The sequence below is a fragment of the Megalopta genalis genome, chromosome 10 (assembly GCF_051020955.1).
Source record: "Megalopta genalis isolate 19385.01 chromosome 10, iyMegGena1_principal, whole genome shotgun sequence".
In the NCBI taxonomy this organism is placed as follows: Eukaryota; Metazoa; Arthropoda; class Insecta; order Hymenoptera; family Halictidae; genus Megalopta; species Megalopta genalis.
Genome location: NC_135022.1, coordinates 2415201 through 2432887, shown reverse-complemented (window position 1 = coordinate 2432887; position 17687 = coordinate 2415201). Strand labels below are relative to the sequence as shown.

Here is a 17687-nt window from a genome sequence, read left to right as displayed (position 1 = left end):
AATTTTTTACCATAAATTATAATCAAGTAAGTATTAATATGAAAAGTATATTTATATTTTTTATAAAATTTGTAATTTTATAAGATATAATCTTACAAAAATTATATTGTATTTGATCTTAATTTAATCACAAAAACCTCACAATTACAGTGAGAAAAATCTTACAATTACCGTTAAGAAAAAATAAGAAATAAAAAAGTGTCGCATTGCATTATAATGATATCCATCCTTTATTTGCTGTCTACTTTTGTGTTTGTCGAAGTTGTATTAATATTTTTATTAATAATAAGGTAAAATAACTGGAAAATGATTAAATTAATAGATTAATCATAAACACGTCATTCGGCGCAAACCGAGCTGCATTAGAGAGCAAACGAAAAATACGTCGACGTAGTATGCAGTGATTTAACCTAAAAATTTTTAACTTCTTAACAACAGATTGCTAACCTCAAAATATGTAATTAAATATAATTACTTAAAACAGTTTCAAAGTTTTGTTCATATTTACCAACTGATGAACAATGGCATTTTAAAATTTTTTAAAAGATTTGATTCATTTTGTATAACAGGCCACATGTTAGAGAATTTTTTCAGATTTTTCGATCGTAAAATGTGATCACAAAAAATAGAGAACGTAAAAACAAAACGGAAAGTTGCAAATTTTTCGGAAATGACACATCTTGTCTTCGCCATTTTAATTCTATCGGAGGATATTGCCAAAAGCAGCAATCTCTGATGTTGTCAGCAATCTCTGCCAGATTTTTTGTGGGGGTGAAACAATGTTATAAAAAATAAAAACCAAACTTTCGACATTTTCTCCATACTTAACTTGGTTAAGTATAATATTGTCCACTTAATAAGTATATTATGCAGTATTAAACGGTTTTACATTTAAAGAAACGATTACTTAACTAGGAACACGAAATTCAAGATATGAAACTATGATATGCGTGATATACAAAATCTTCGTTATGATTACAACGTCGTTGGTTGATGGAGCGAGCGAGATACGAGTCTTTTGAACGTTGTGCGAGCGCTGATGAGGCTAATTTTTTTCATAAGTATTGCTCTTTCTCGATTTTTTTCAAAATTAAGTTCTTAATGTTTTAAATATATTTCGGATAAAGATATAGGCAAAAGTAATTTTTGAGCATTTTTTATTCCATCGTTTACCCGAATGTATATACTTTTTATTACAGTTTTATTTCACATTCTTTATATTAAATAGATACACGTGACTCCCATTAATATTCGGACACGATATTATTAGAAAAATTATTGCTCCCTTTTATTGTTTATGGCAGTATTATTGAATCGTTTTCTCATATAATAAAGCACTTCTTAAAGTAAGTAGAAAAATAAATTTTGTTTAGTTATTGCACATGTTCTTTTGTATAATAAGCGATAAACAAGATTGTGACAAAATTTAACGTCGCAAAAATATTCGGACACAACATCTTAGATGCCAGAGTAAAATATTGTATTACATTGACGACGCCGCTAACACATATTGTATATAAATAAATAAAAATTCGTTGTAAGAACTCGGTACCACAGAAATTATTGGTGATATCAGACGCTTTACTTGTGAAAATGAGATGAAAAGGAAGAAATACGTCTTTTGAAATCCGACAATTGGTTATTTATCACAAGGGAATGGGATCTTTTAACAATAAAGCAAAGTTAATGGAAACAATCACGAAAATATGGTCAGAAATTACGACTGAGTTTTGTGTTCGATTAATTGAATTTATGCCACACAGATGCAATGCAGTCCTCAAATCCAAGGGTTATCCAACATCTTATTAGACTGTTATGAAAACTACAGTCAATGATACATCGCTGTTTTTCATTAAAAGTGATTATATAACTTAAGCGGCGTATGTTTCTATGCATTCATAGGTACCGAACAATTCTATCAGAAGCCTATACTATTTCTTTTGTCCTTTCCTAATTCGATGGGATCTCGATGTTGCAGGCCATCCTTGTCCTGCTCGCCTCTAGCGTACACATGTTCGTATCTATTGTCTCGAGTCGTCTGTAAGTCATTCCTCTGACGGCTTGATTCTTATCGTCGGAGACCCTAAACGAGAAAGCCACTTGAAGGTGCCGTCCAATTGCCGTCAAGGACGGAAGGACTGTCCTGAAACTATGCTTATCGTAAACGAGAATTTCGAAGCATTGCACAGCATATGGTGTATCTCGACGTATTTCGTTTCTTTTTTATGAAACCATTTCTAAATAAACCATAGACCTTTCCTAATATATTAAAGAATTTTGTCAGCTTCTTCTTTGTTGAAAATTGTGGTTCAAAATAATGAGGAAGAAAAATAATTGATATGTTTCTTTTTTGCAGGAATAGAGAAAAGACTGTTCCTCAATACATAATCTATTGCAATCAGTGTTTTAAATTTGTCAGATTTTCTGGTAGGGTTTGATCGTATATTTTTTAGTCTATATACTTGGACTAAATGATATTAACGAAACTAAGAGAATCGTGAAAATAATATAAAATTTCGAGTTACTGCAGTAGCTGTATGTGTGTGTGTGCAATGTAATTTAAGTTATAATTTTTTCCATAATTAAAATATTTAATCTTTTTAACTTACTTCTAATAAACGAATTTTATTATGTCTGACGGTGCATTATTTTTTTATACAATATTAATCGATCTCGTAGTAATATGACTGAAACTTTTGGATCGATTAAATATATGTACTACTCGATTAAAAACATCTAGCATTTAACATTTTCAACTATTTCATCATAAATACTATACGATATTTTTGCAGTATAATTTATGCTGAAATTCATTTGCATCTTGTAATTGCGAAACAAATGACAACCTAGCAGAGTTGTACATTATTTAGATAATAAATTATAGAAACGTTACGAACAAAAGATACTTCTTCATCTTTATGCAATATTGGAGGGTCCTAATAAAATAAGTAACTTTATTCGATGTGTTTGAAATAAATAATTTTATTAGTCGAGAATTTGTCCGACAAATAAAAATACCACTTAATTATCAACACGTAACTACATTGTTCCAGAACAAAAACAAATCAATATTCATAGAATCGTTTTTCAAATAAAGATAGGAAAGTGTCGAATATGTGGATGCTTGGTCTCAAGTCTCCGATTATGCTCTCTAGTTTTCATTTCGGGATAATACAGTATCTAACAAAAAGATAGCATACTTTAAAACTAATGTAATTTTCATTTATGTAACATTACAACTAAAATACTGTTTCTATATAAATTTGCAAAATACCCCTATAAACATACACAAATGAAATAAAATTGCATTTCGCAAGTGTAAACAATTTTATTTAAAAAAAGAGAATTTTTATGGAAATACAGTCGGACAAAATGTTAGCACACTTAACTAAAAATTATGTATGTCAATAAATCAAGCAATAATATTGAATGCCTAATGTTTTGTGGCTTCATCTTTCCACTTATTAACAGTCGTCATTATCTACGAAGTTTCTTTATTAGTTTTTTGTTCTAATTGTTTCTTATCATCTTAAATACATTTTTATCATTCGGCAATCTTTTGAAATTATCTGCCATTTGCATAATGCATGGTTATGATTTTCGCAACAATTTTCAACGATATGATCTTGCTGATTAATCCTCGAGAAAAAAATTCGCGGCATCACCCTGTTGAAAAATATGTACAGGGTATTCCTGAAACTATATACAAGCGGTCACCGGGTTATTCTTCATAAAAAAGAAATGAAAAAGATATAGAGTGACTTCTTTTTTTTTAGGATTTCGTTTTTGAGAAAACCAGGTTTTAAACCTTGCTTTGTACATACGCTTTTCCGGCTATAAGCGATGTACAGCGCTTAGCAAATTTTCAATCTCGATTTTCTCGAAAACTAAATCCTAAACAAAAAAATATTTTATTTTACACTTTTTTCATGTTTTTTTTTATTTGGAATTACATGGAGTCGCAACATAATTCTTAGTGAAATATGCCATCATTATTTTCCACCGTATTTCCATAAAAATTCTTTTTTTCTAAGTAAAATTGTTTAAACTGGCGTAACGTAATTTTATTTTATTTGTGTATGTTCATAACAGTAATTTACAAATCTATATAGTATTAGAATCTCGGCTATTACCTTAAATAAATCTAAATTACGTTAATTTTAAAGTGTGCTATCTATTCGTCCGGCACTGTAGCTCGTTGAGTTTCTTCTTCTTTGAGCTTCTTCACATGTCGCGAAGTAAAGATATTTTTCTACCAGAAAGTATCAGTGCACATTTCTTTTTACATCCATTTCCAATACATACATTTTTTATTCAAAGCGTATTTATTCGTGGCGTTGAATATAATTTTCATCTTTTATCTTTATCTTTATATGAAGGCTACGAATAGATTTGCGGATAACTTTTGCCAGAATTTTGAAGATTCAAACTTTTACATTCTTGAATATACCTTCATAAAGCAGAGATTGAAAACAATTATGACATCGGTTTCAGTTCGTGAAAGAATTATGGAGAATCCAAAAATTCTCATCAAACAGTTTCCATTGTTTAATGATGGAAATAAACAAAAAGCACAATACCGCGTATCCAATTAAATAATGATATTTTATTCGAAGTATGCACACGTGCTATTTTATGTCCTTTATATCCGTTTATGTAACTGCGACAGGCTGACTAGAACGCGCTGTTTGACCCATCAATTGAAACAAAAAACTCAACGCACACAAAATAACTGCCGAGTAGCGACGATGTCTTCGAGCACCAAGGAGAAATGTGATAGTTGAATGCCGACATTTAAAATCGATATTATGTATATAGGTCCATAACTGTTAATTTTCAGTTCTGTATGATAGCCAGATAGGATTAGTATGTCACTTACTGTGCCCATTAAAGTGGCGTCTGAAGTTTTCGATAAATTATATGGTTTTCTATGTTGATGTCTTTTATGTTGTTGATGTCATATATGTTGATGTCTTTTACATAACTACTAATTTTATTATAATTGAAATATATAAGGAACATAAAATATTTAACAAAATATAAATAGTAGTTTTCGATCGAGTTACTGTGCCTTGTAAGAATGAAAAGTTTACTACTGCGTGCTATTTGAGCCGTTCAGTGCATACATCGATTAACTCCACTTTTTGAAAAATCTTAAATTTATGTGTCAAAGCACTTGCTATAGTCATAACTTTTTATATTTATAATAACTTCCCTGAATAATAAAAATTAACACCATTAAACGGCAACATTTTTTTGGCCATTGAAAAATAAGTAATTTATTTCAGAGGTCATTTTGATTAACTCCATACCCTAATGTAATCGTTGCTTTATTGTCATGCATCAACGCCTTGTTTTAAACAGCCGAAGATGCTTTCCCCCCTCTCAATAATATTGGTAATAAAATCGCATCAACAAACAGATTAAAAAAAAGCGCAACGCAAACGGTAGTTAGTATAACAGTGATCTCGCACGCTGAATGTTACTGTCTACTTTACCATTATTGCACGGCCTACATATATTTTCTTGATCTTTTCATCATTACTCCCAGATTGTTTTTAAAGAAATAAATATTATACCGTTATAACCAAGATGAGTGAGACTAATAACAACGTGGATGACGAAAACAGTGATGGTACTTCAATACGATTTATTAACAGAAAGTGTGGTTCAAGAAGACGTTTATCGTTTTCCTCGGATTCATCTGATTGCAACAGTACAAATTTCGCAACAAACACGTTGATTGGGAGGAAAAGAAGTTGTAATCCTGATAAATGGACACGAAATTTACAAAAGCATAACAGAACAAAAGGTTTGGCATATAGGAATAGGGGAGGAAATTTAATACCTGCAAAAACATTTGTCGATATAAAATGCAGATGCCGCCAAAAGTGCAACCAAAAAATTTTTTCAAATGAGAGAGAGACTGCCATGAAGGCATTTTATAGATTACATAGTCAGCTTGACCAAAATATTTTCTTAAGAGGTTATATTAAAGTCAACGAAATAAAAAGAAGGCGCCCCACGAATGAAACTAAAGAACGAAGATCACATTCTTTTACATATTACTTTCGAAAAGACACACGTGATATTCCCGTTTGCAAAAAATATTTTAGAGACACTTATCAGGTGAGCGATGGGCAGATGTACAAATGTTGTCCTAAAGAACAAGTTACATCTTTGATCTGCGCAAAGGCCATGTTGCAAGCAATAAAATAGATGACCCAAGTGTTATAAAACATATAAAGTTATTTCCAGCCTACCGTAGTCACTACACTAGAGCTCATAATCCAAGACGACAATATTTAGATCCTGACTTAAATATTAAGAAGATGTATGAACTATACGTCACAGAATGTGAAAAGGAAAATGTAGTACCAGTGAAAGAAAAGTATTACTATAATGTGTTCTCTACAAAATTTAATTTACATTTTAAACAACCATCAAAGGATACGTGTCAAAATTGTGATGCTTTGCAAATAAAAATTCAATCCTCAGACGGTGAGGGAAAGAAGATGGCAGAAATTGAAAAGGAAACTCACTTAGAAGAGGCTGAACGGGCTCGCAGTCAAATGGCTGCCGACCGAATGGCAACATCAGAAAAAGTTTTCTTATTTTCTTTCGACTTGGAAGAAGCTTTGACCTTTCCCAAGCTGACCACATCCGTAGCTTATTATAAGCGTAATTTATATGTTTATAATTTCGGATGTCATGAATTCAGTAAAAATATAAGCCACATGTTTGTTTGGCCAGAAACTGAAGGATCTCGTGGGTCTCAAGAAATTTCATCTTGTCTAATAAAGTACATAAAGACTTACGCTACAAACTTTGAAAAAATAATAACATATTCGGATTCGTGTACCGGGTAAAACAGAAATATTAAAACTGTCTTAAGTTTATTGAAACTTGTTCAGAGTACGGAAATAAGAGCTGAGTCAATTGAAATGAAATTTTTGGTAAGTGGGCACAGCTATTTGCCTAATGACTCAGATTTTGCCATTATTGAGTCACGTGCGAAAAAAAATCAAAACATTTTTTTACCAGATGATTGGTACAATATAATCAAAACATGTAAAAAGAAAGCTCCATTTCATCTAATCCAAATGACCCACCAAGATATTTTTTCAACAAAACCTTTAGAACAATCAATCATTAACAGAAAAGTGACCGTCACAGGCTTTCCAGTAAATTGGCTTAAAATACGCTGGATAAAATTAGAAAGGTCCAAACCCCATCTCATACAATTCAAATGTGATTATAATGAAGATACAGAATTTAAAGCCATTAATTTAAGAAAATCTGTATCAGGTAGACCGCAAAGTTTGAAAAATATATATCAGCCTTTATTATATCCTAAAGGCAGAACTGTGACAAGGGAAAAATGGAGAGACATGATGGACCTGCTAAAATACATTCCTCCTGTTGGACATGATTACTATAAAAACTTGACAACAAATCGAAATGACGAATCCTCACATCCAGCTGATGAAGAAGACATTATTTATAATATTGCTGATGAATTAATTACAAATAATATAATATAACAGAACTGTGAACATTCATTTTTATGCAAAAGCTGTAATAAAAATATATAATAACTAACTTTTTCTGTAATAAAAAACTTAAAAATTTAAAGACTGAATTTAACTTTACTACTTTTTAAGTTGCCAAATTGATTAACTCCACCAGTCACATAAAAGCTGTAACATTACTGACGATTATTTTTTGGCTATTCTTTCTTATTAATTTTATACAGCGTCAGATGAAAGCTATATCTGTATTTATGCATTCTACATTATATGTGTGAATCTATATTATAACAGGAATTTTAGAAAACAATGTACATCTCATTGCTCATTTACTGAGCCTTTTCTAGTTATCATCTGCACACTCATCTAATTACTATGTGTCAATCTCTGTGCACTGATCTAATCACTATAAAGAGTGCTAGGTAAATACTAAACCTCGAAAATTGTGTGAGCTTTGGGTATCATAATTTATTACACATGTTCAGTACAATCACGTACAGCGTATACACATTTCACGGACAAAAAAAGTAATCTTAAATGTAACACGTAGTTTGCTGTAAGAGGGCTCAGTCTAGACTGTTTTTCTGCAATTTGGTAGAGTTTTTTGAATATAATAATTTATTTTTTTGTTTTGTGGAAAGCATGATTTTTGTATTTTTTTTATCTTTATTTGCAAAGTGATTCGTAAGTCTTTTAACAAAATCAGGAAAGAAGGAAATTCTGCGGCTGGAAGAAAAAACACTGCATATCACATGTTTTCACTTTCGAGATGTTTGTCATTTAAAGTTCTGGCCACCAATTCCTTTCTTGGTTTTCCATTTATTGAGCTTATCGTATTTGCATAAACTGAAATTTCTTGAAATTGTAACATGTTGCGGTATTCTCTACAGTCACTGAATACACAGCCGCGAGATCTAGGACGCTCGGAGCGTGGGCTGAGTCGAATGGTGCCGGCCCTGAGCAACGGCGAGTGCGCGTAGGGTTTGTGCGTCGTGCCGAGCCGTGAGTCTGGGGAGTGGGGAATGCCTCGTTTCTAGCTGAAGAAGCGATCTGCCGAGAACGAGGATCTTTGTCGCGTAGACCGTAGCGTTGGGTGTTTGGAAGAAATAAGTATAACTGTGACAATTCGAGCCGAGATTAATTCATACGAAATGAAGGAAGATAGCCGCTAAAGACCATAGGGCAGCAGGCGAAATAATAAAGGACAGTGCTGGCAACAACTGGCAGCGACCGTTCCAAAGATATGTCAAGACTAGTGACCGGCCAGGATCCGCATTCGTAACTGGGAATTTCTGATCGGTTTTTCGGTAAGTCTCATTATCAGTACGAATTTCTTCATTTACATTTCGATGGCTCGGACACCTTCTCTCGGCTGGGCTAATTATTCGCCAGTGCGAATTATTACACGCCACGTGCGTTACGCATATGGCGTCTTGAGAAAGCTTGCGAAACTGGAAGCACGTGTCTTCCACGTGGGCAATCGGTTCTTGCGGATATATGGCGTCGCGGCCATATTTATTTATATTAATATTCGGACAACTTTTAAAACGCCATAACTTGCTTAGAACTGGACTGAACAACTTGAATTTTGTTATTGCTTAGAATGATTAAAGAAAATAATATATGACGAAATATATATAACGAAGATTTAAGAAATGGATTTCATAGATCTCGGTAATTTATATGCATGTTGAAAATTTCAGCGGAATCGGTTGACTTTGGTATAAGCGGTAAACAATTAAAGATCGCAAAAATCGCAGTTTTGTCCTGATTTTTAATATTTCTGTCCAATAATTGTGAGAAAGTTGCTGTTTTAAAATTTGTTTAATGCTCGTAACTATGACCTTGCGTTAACTGATTTCGATGAAATTTTCGGCATGCATGTAACTTATCGAGATCTACAATTCCTAATATATTTTCTTTGCAATATGTAAGCTTATTTTCTAATAAAATGTCGCTTTATGGGCATGTCTTGTATTTATTTCTTTATTTCTAGATATCTGAAACTGTTTCTTAAGTTGTTTAATGTAAGTATTGTATAACATACTGTATAGCGTACCTGATTATACATTCACTTCAGATTGATCCTTTATAACTTGAGATATTATTTTATTGTCGGTAAGAATATGAAATCCTTTATCATTTCCATCATTTTTAATCACATTTTCTACATCGCACTCTACGCAGTGTGAAATGCACCTTGCAACATTATATATATAACTTTGTGATTACGGTTTGTTCGCTATCTGATCTTTCATGCAAAGATGAATTACTTTCACCGACTTTTAGAAGCTGTTATTCATTTTTATTCCTCTATTCGTGTTTGCTGCATCATCTTCTTTGCATTTTAATATGTTATCTTTATAATTTTTTTATGATATATACAGTAAATCTACCAATGTTATATTTACGAGACAAGAGATTAATTGTTTCTGAAGCGTCTATTAATTTCAAATTTTTCTTCAATACAAAGCACCACTCTTTTTCTCTTTTCGTTTGATTTGTGTGAAGACGTAATGAGAATATAGTTTCTGGACGAATCACATAGATACAAGTAACTGAATTAAATCGTTACTTATCTTACATTCTATGCAGGAAGACTATGCTAGAATTTCTAACTAAGAAACAAAAACAGTGTGTTGTATAATGGGTATGTCGCGTAGACTGGAGTTGGATAAGAGGAGCATCGTTCCTGACATCCAATTGTTGGTAACGGGTTACTATGTTGGATAAACACAGTCCAGATAAACGGTGTTTTACTAGTTCTTGTACTAGTTGTTCTGTCATTAGTATTTATTTAAGATTGATGTCGTTTTTAAATCTCTATTTTATACGATTTTAAGATTTGTTTATAGTATGTATTTTTTTTTGTTGCAACTTGAATGTCCGAATTATATATAATATATATTATATATTATCAAATATTTCAAGATTTAATGAAAAGTATTTGTTTAATATAATGTTTTACATGTAGTGTATAAACAAGGATTCGGACATGGACAAACTAATCTAAATTGGAATCGAAATTGCGTAGGAACCGTATTTTATTAGGCTTCCCTCAATTTATTTTCTTTATTACATCACCGCCCAATGCTTCATCCTGTAGCAAATGATAAAATGTCATGGTTAATAGTAAATCAAAGACCTATGCATATAAACTGTGAATCGTTTAATAGAGTTCGATGATGTACCTGCGCTGTTGTCTGTTTTTGAGTTGAAGTAAATTACCTCTCAGATGTTATACCAACAGAACTTTTATGATTTTCATTATTTTTATCGGTTTCTTTGCTTTTGTTACATGCTCCACTGCCATTAGCTTTATCTGTTTTTTCCGCTTCTTCTTCATCGTTACTACTACTGACAATAACTATTATCTCGTCATTATTGAAGGGTTTTACCGGTCTATTAGCAAATAATGTTTGCATCTATAAAATAGCATGCGATTATCCAATCTGTCAAATCTGATAGTATATTATCATTTTTAAATGAGTTTGTTTGCAAGTATACATATACTTCTGTCTTTTCTTTTTGTGCTTCCTCCTTTCTCTTATCACAATAATTTTTAATTTCTTTCCTGATATTTCCAATATCTGCAGTTGTTTCAGTAGTTTCCAAACATAGCACAAGTTCTTTTATTTCACGACTATATGTAAAGAATTAATTGTAACAATACAATCGAGCTTATAATGGCAAATCAATATTTTGAAATATTACATTGTATATGCTTGACCTCTGTAGGTTATTAAAAGCGTTAGTGTTATTTTTGTTAACAAATTTACCTAATGCTTTATTTAGATCATTCACTGTTAGTATTGTTCATAGGTTTTTATTTTCAACCAAACTGGTGTCCTTTTAGTTTTGCTTGTATGTGGTTTCCACAAAACCTTAATTCTCCTAATTAAAAAACCAAACACAAATTTTACCTTCGAGCATCTTGTAGAATATCGCAATTTTTGTTTACCTCAGTATAGCTCATAATGTCAGTCGTATCCTGGAGTACTTACCGGAACTTCTTGTTTTACAGAATACAATTAATTCGTGAGAATTAGCAACTTTATCACAATATTTCTGTGCCAATCTAAAATACACATATTATTTATTTCCATTTATTACTTGTATTCGTTAATATACTAATAGAATCTTACCTGGTCGAATCGAACCGTTCTTTATCTTTCAAGTAAATTACTTTCAATCGAATATACGGCAAGACCGGTTGCTTCGGATGATTTGACAATTGTTCCGCGGTACTAGGAATCAATTCATTTTCTATGCGTCGGTCGACGATATTAAAAACTGATTCTGATAGCAATCTATCATTGTTACTTTTTATATTTGTATCATTAAGGACCAGAGTATCAAACACAAATGGTCTAACGGTTTTTAATTTCAATTTCTTCAACTTAAACTTATTACCGTTTACGCTAAGTATGACAATGTGTTTGGCCTTTGATTCGCCTTCGCATAAAGAAATCGCAATCTGTAAGTGCGTTTCTTAAGCAGTAGTTTCTTATTTTTCATGCATCATAATTAATAAATAAATCTAAAAATATACCTGTTTGAGAAATGTAGTATTGTCTTTTAGAGTTAAACACGTGTGTGATACAACATTCCTGTTCCCCTCCCCACACGACAAAGTCAACAAAAGAGGGAAGGTGGGCTTCCGAAGTATATCCACGTTTAAGACATGGTGCACGTTTTTTATGTAAAACAAACAAATTAAAGCATTTCACCTATGAATGAAAATCATGTGCAATAAAAAAAAATGGAAAGACCTCTCAATACATATATGGATCTCATAAGTTCACCTTAAAATCGTTCAACATCCGTATTAATTTATCATCGTTCATGCAGCTTAAACCAAAAATTGCAACATGGGTATTACCCATTTTTATCATCAGTGGAGGAATGATCATTTTAGGGGTGGCTGTCCATTTTCCAAAATAATTTATGAAACCAGACACAGACAACAAGTCCATTTGGCCCATTTATTCCACAACCTATAATTTTGATTATAATTACTAATGGCTGAATCAATGTTGAAAAATCACTGTACTTAAACTATTGATATTATATTTCTTACTTGGATGGTCATTTTTCCCGTGAATGGAAAATATTAGCATGTCAATATTAAAATTTGGATCCTAAAAATTTACAGTTTTAAAAGTACAGTGTGGGAATGTTAATTCTGGCTCGCTCAAAAATTGGATGTTAATTGCTCTGATGAAAAAACAATCATTAATATTTGTCGTACTTCAAATACCATCTTATATTGATATTATCATATCTTGCTAACCTGGGACCCATACAGTATTTATTTAACAATTCCATACATTTTAATTCATCAGAAGTTGTTGGTTTCGCATCGTGAAATAAATCTCCACAATGAAATATAAGGTCTACATTTTTTTCCTTGCTACATTGAAGTATTTCTTCAAAAGTATTAATGCTCTCATCCGATGACTCTCCTGCTTGTATAAATTAATTATTTGCAGTATATATGTGCGTGTGTTGCTGTCAACGGTCATGATGCTACCACTGAGTAACCACATCAATGGCCTTGCCATTTTTTAATTACTGTAATGTCTCCAGTTACATTTCGAAATATGTATTCTTCGATGCATTCTCGGCATCGACTAGCGTTTGATGTTTCCAGGATTACAGAACCATATCCTTCACAATGACAATCTGCCTCACTTCTGTGGTTTCCTGCGATGGTATGCCAGCAGCCTTCAGGAAATAATTCTCTTTCTTCTGCTGCCACTCGAGACCAACATTTTTCACACAATTTGTATTCTTCAGCTTCAAACACGAGTTGCATTTTCCTTATACATTGGCATATTAAGAGATCCTCGTGCACCTCTGGATAATCAGCGGGATTTACTTCATCCTGAAAGTGATTCCAATTTTTAATTTGTGTCGGACGAACTATCGAAGACAAAGGAGTGTTTTAATTTATCCTGATGTTTCGCGATTAGGTGTCCGGTCGCATCTGTTTTTAAAATTGCATTATTTATATCCGACATCTACTATCTCGTATGGCCCGATGTAACATGGATCGAATTTACTTGTTTCAGGTTCTTTTTACACATGGACGTATTACTCCACCATAAGTTATGTCGGATTAGCTCACTTATCGTAATTCCCGAAGATTAATTCGTGGGGTGTGAAATTCGTAGCTTCGTGGACGGAGGTATTTATATGAAATCATGGCAAATGGTAAGTAGAGGTCCCATTCTTCATATGACTCGATGTATTGTTTTAGATGTTCTGTTAATACAATATATGGCTCCTTTTTAACGATCCATCTCGGCAACATGTAGCATTAGTTTCCCAAGAAACTAGTGTTTTCATCTATCGAAATGGATTTTGGTGTCTCACGTATTGCAATGAAATGACTCGCGGACGCGTCAGCTATTATCATGGCTTTAATATCTGATAAAGCAACTGCTAACCAATACTTTTTTAAATTGTCTCGCATAGTTAAAATGTAGCGATTTCCATTGATTGTTTTTGGAAGTAGTCCAAATGTGTCGATGGCAAGTTCGTCAAAAGGTTCCAGAGATGTGTCCGTAATAATCACGGGTTGACGGGTTTTGTTCTGATAAGTGAACGAATGAATTCTTGTGAATCTTTTCTCATTTCGGGGCAGTGATATTTTTCTTTTAACCCTTTCGGTACGGAGGACCTGGCCGCGGTTATACATTCGTGGAACGAGGAAGTTTTTCGCAAGAGTGGTTGCACTGTCCGACAGCGTAAACCGCGAAAACATGTTTTGCGGCATTCATAGAAATCTCGAGCGTGATTGACACTAAACTTTTCATTCGGACCGCGACATCGGTGACTGACGCGGAATTTAACGTGTTTGAAAAACATTTCTAAAATGTTTATACTGCTTAGTCGTAACCTAAACCAATCCTCGGCAGAAAACCGATTTCGACGGTATCTTATCTCGCGGATCAGACGGAAGGACAGACAAAACAGGCATGGCGCTTAACGTTTTAAAATCATATCTTTTTCTTTACAGTACATTAATTAAAGTAAATGGCATTGATATAAATAATATGGTCCAATATTACAAAATTAAAATAAATAACAAAATTAATAGTGTAACATAATAAATAATAAAACTAATAGTGAAATATAATCAACGACAAAACTAATAGTGTAACTTGGTGTGATAGTTTTCGAAACAAGGGGAAACGCGCAAGCCCACATTACATTGTTCGCACTGATACTTGGATTCACGTCTCACACCACCAGCCGCACATACAACACATCTTCGTTTTCGATCTTTTTTCCCCGACTGATATATCGAAGGAAAATGTCCCCCTGTGAGCCGATGATATTCATGATTCTTGTGTTATTTTTCTAATATTTCCTTAATCAACTGAAGGTGAAATTTCGCCATTGGGATTTGTTTTTTTGTGGTGTGCTTATATAGGCAGTATGCGTTTTGGGCTTTAGAACAATTTCATTTTTTCTTGACTTCTTAGGTACTTCTGCAAATTCTGCGGTTTGGATAGTGAAAAGCATATAAAATTTCTTTCTATCAAACCATTTCATTGCAAACAGATTTTCAGATGAGCGGAACACTGCCTTTCCTTTTTTCAATTTATCAGTTATTTTAAGCATCTCTTTCCGTCTTCTTTGCACAGTGCCACAAGCGTTCGTACTTTTTTCGTGGGGTAGGTTGAACAATATGGGACTGGAAAACCAGTTATCCAGATAAATACAATAGTCTTAGTTGCCAACCCAATGGCCTTTGTTTAGAAAAGGTTGCAAAAGCGACATTACAAAGTTCCCTGGCTTTCCAATATATTGATATTCGGTAGCTACAGTAGCACTAGCCCCACAATAAATGATTATATCTTGGATATAATCCGTCTTGCAGTCACAAAGTGGGAATGATTTTATACCAAACCTACTCCTTTTCGGGGGAATATATTGTTTAAATGAGAGACGGCCTTTGTAGAGGAGTAGACTTTCGTCTATACATAACCGCTGGTATGGCTGAAATGCATTGATAAAAAGATGTTCGTAGCATTTCCACTACTTCATTTATTTTGTATAAACGATCAGCAGTGCGACCGACTATGTCCGTAAAATGCAACACTTTCAATAATGAAAAGTAGCGATCTCTACTCATAATTTGACTGAATATATCGCTTCGGAGAAGCTTATCTTTAGACCAATATTCATTTAAGGATAGCTTTTTGGTTCGCGTCATTAATAACGACGCAGCAATAAAACAATATAATTCATCCACTTCCATCCCTTCTGAACCCTTCTGTCGACACCAGTAATTGTTTGTTTTTTCCACAATAAATTTAACTAAATCTTCAGAAAAAAGTAGTCTGAAGTAATCCAAAATTCTCGACGAACGATTTAAATTGTTCCCAACTACTCCCGAATGATGTGGCGTAACATCATGAATTTTTGGACTGAGCTTCTTTGATGTCCATTTGATGCTAGAAGGAGTATCAATTCGTACTTCAGGCTCTTCTGCTTCTTCAGATTCTGAGGTGCTAAGTACACGTGCTCGATTGTTCCTCCTTTTGCGAAATGCTAAATTATATTGATTTTCTTCATCAGAATCTCTTTTGGAATCAATGATTTCTTTTATTCATTGTTCTCCTTTCAAGCGTTTTACACTCATCCTGAAGGGAACTAAATTCAAATTGTAAGTTATACATTAAAAAAATTAACGATATAAGCAAACATTCCAATTTGTTTTTCGTAGCTTATCTATATATTATAAAACATATATAATTAAGGCACGCTGTTGACTGTTACTAATTATATATTATAATGGAACGATTAGAACAGCCGGGAATTTTAAACACAGAATAGTAAAGTAATGTGTACTATAGAGAGTAATCATACCCACATAACTTTCCGTTGGTGCTGTTCACGGTGCCCACATAAAGTGCCCACATAACTTTCCGTGGATGCCGCCAATAGGCGGCGGTAGTACCGAAAGGGTTAATTGATTTAAGGTTTCCGTTACACCCTTGTGACCTGCGATTAATCTACTGCAAGCTTCTCCTATTAATTTTCATCGAATTTCATCTGCTGGTGTGACAATGTTATTCGTGTTCGTAGGTTGTGGCAAAACTGGGCTAATATCTGGTTCGTCTCCATCAGTTGAACTGCTGTTCTCCTGGGATTTAGATTCGCAATCAGGTATAGACTAAGTTATACTTGGTTCACTGATCTTGGCAGGTGAGATTATTGGTAGATGTAATGGCGTAGATGAGGCTCCTGGGAGATTGTAGATGAGTGGTGTTTGCATCATTGTTTCTTCTAATCTTGGCTTCGCTGTTATCACAGTTTCATCTATTGAATTGCGTTTGCAAAAGATGCTTGGGTCGTCGATTTGGTTATTTGGATATTTGGACGTTTGGCTCTCATCGAGAGTGTGGGTTGTGGATGTCTTAAATGAATTTAACGCTGTCTTAAATTCCCACGTTTTCGACGTTATGTTCGACGTTCTTTTCCTGTGGCTGAATAATTATTCTTGAGCGAATTTAAAGTACGTGAAAGATAAGCTATGAAAAATATGTCAGGAATGTTCTTCGTATGTCACACTTCCAGTGAGCATTTTCTATGACTTCAATCAACTTTCTACTTGACATTATTAAAACCCCAGAGTAACCATGAGAAGAAAATAAAATAAAACATTTGTCTACAAACTCCTATTAAAATTTGGACGAAACACGCAATAGAAATTACAAAAATATTAGTTTGCATAATTGCCTAAGTATTCTCCATGTTTTTTATTATGTTGACTTATATGACTAGACATTTTCGGAATAATAGAGAATGTTACCTTTCATCTTTTGTAATACACTGGTTTACACTAACCGATGATTTTCGAAAAAGGATTTCATAATTTTGGTATTTTAAATAATGTTGTACACATAATAAATCATCTCATAGGTGTACTTTAAAAGTAGCTGAAAAAATTCTTTTTAATGATAATATAATAATTTAAATCTCTGTAGTTTCGGGAAAATACTCTTTATATTATACTATGTTGTAATACCACATAGTGTTTGTTTTAATTAGTTTTATTTAATCTGATCTTATTTTTATTAATAAATATTTAGCGTTATTTATGAAACTTACATTTATAGGATAGTAATGCATAAATGCCAG

General features: G+C 33.0%; 1 long non-coding RNA gene across 1 annotated transcript; it reads left to right on the top strand.

Annotated features, from left to right (window-relative positions):
* The first annotated feature begins 8424 nt into the window (after positions 1 to 8424).
* LOC143260141 (uncharacterized) lies at positions 8425 to 17366 on the top strand. The gene is made up of 2 exons (XR_013034251.1): positions 8425 to 8836; positions 13604 to 17366. It is a non-coding gene; the product is annotated as an uncharacterized LOC143260141 (long non-coding RNA).
* The last annotated feature ends 321 nt before the right edge of the window (positions 17367 to 17687 follow it).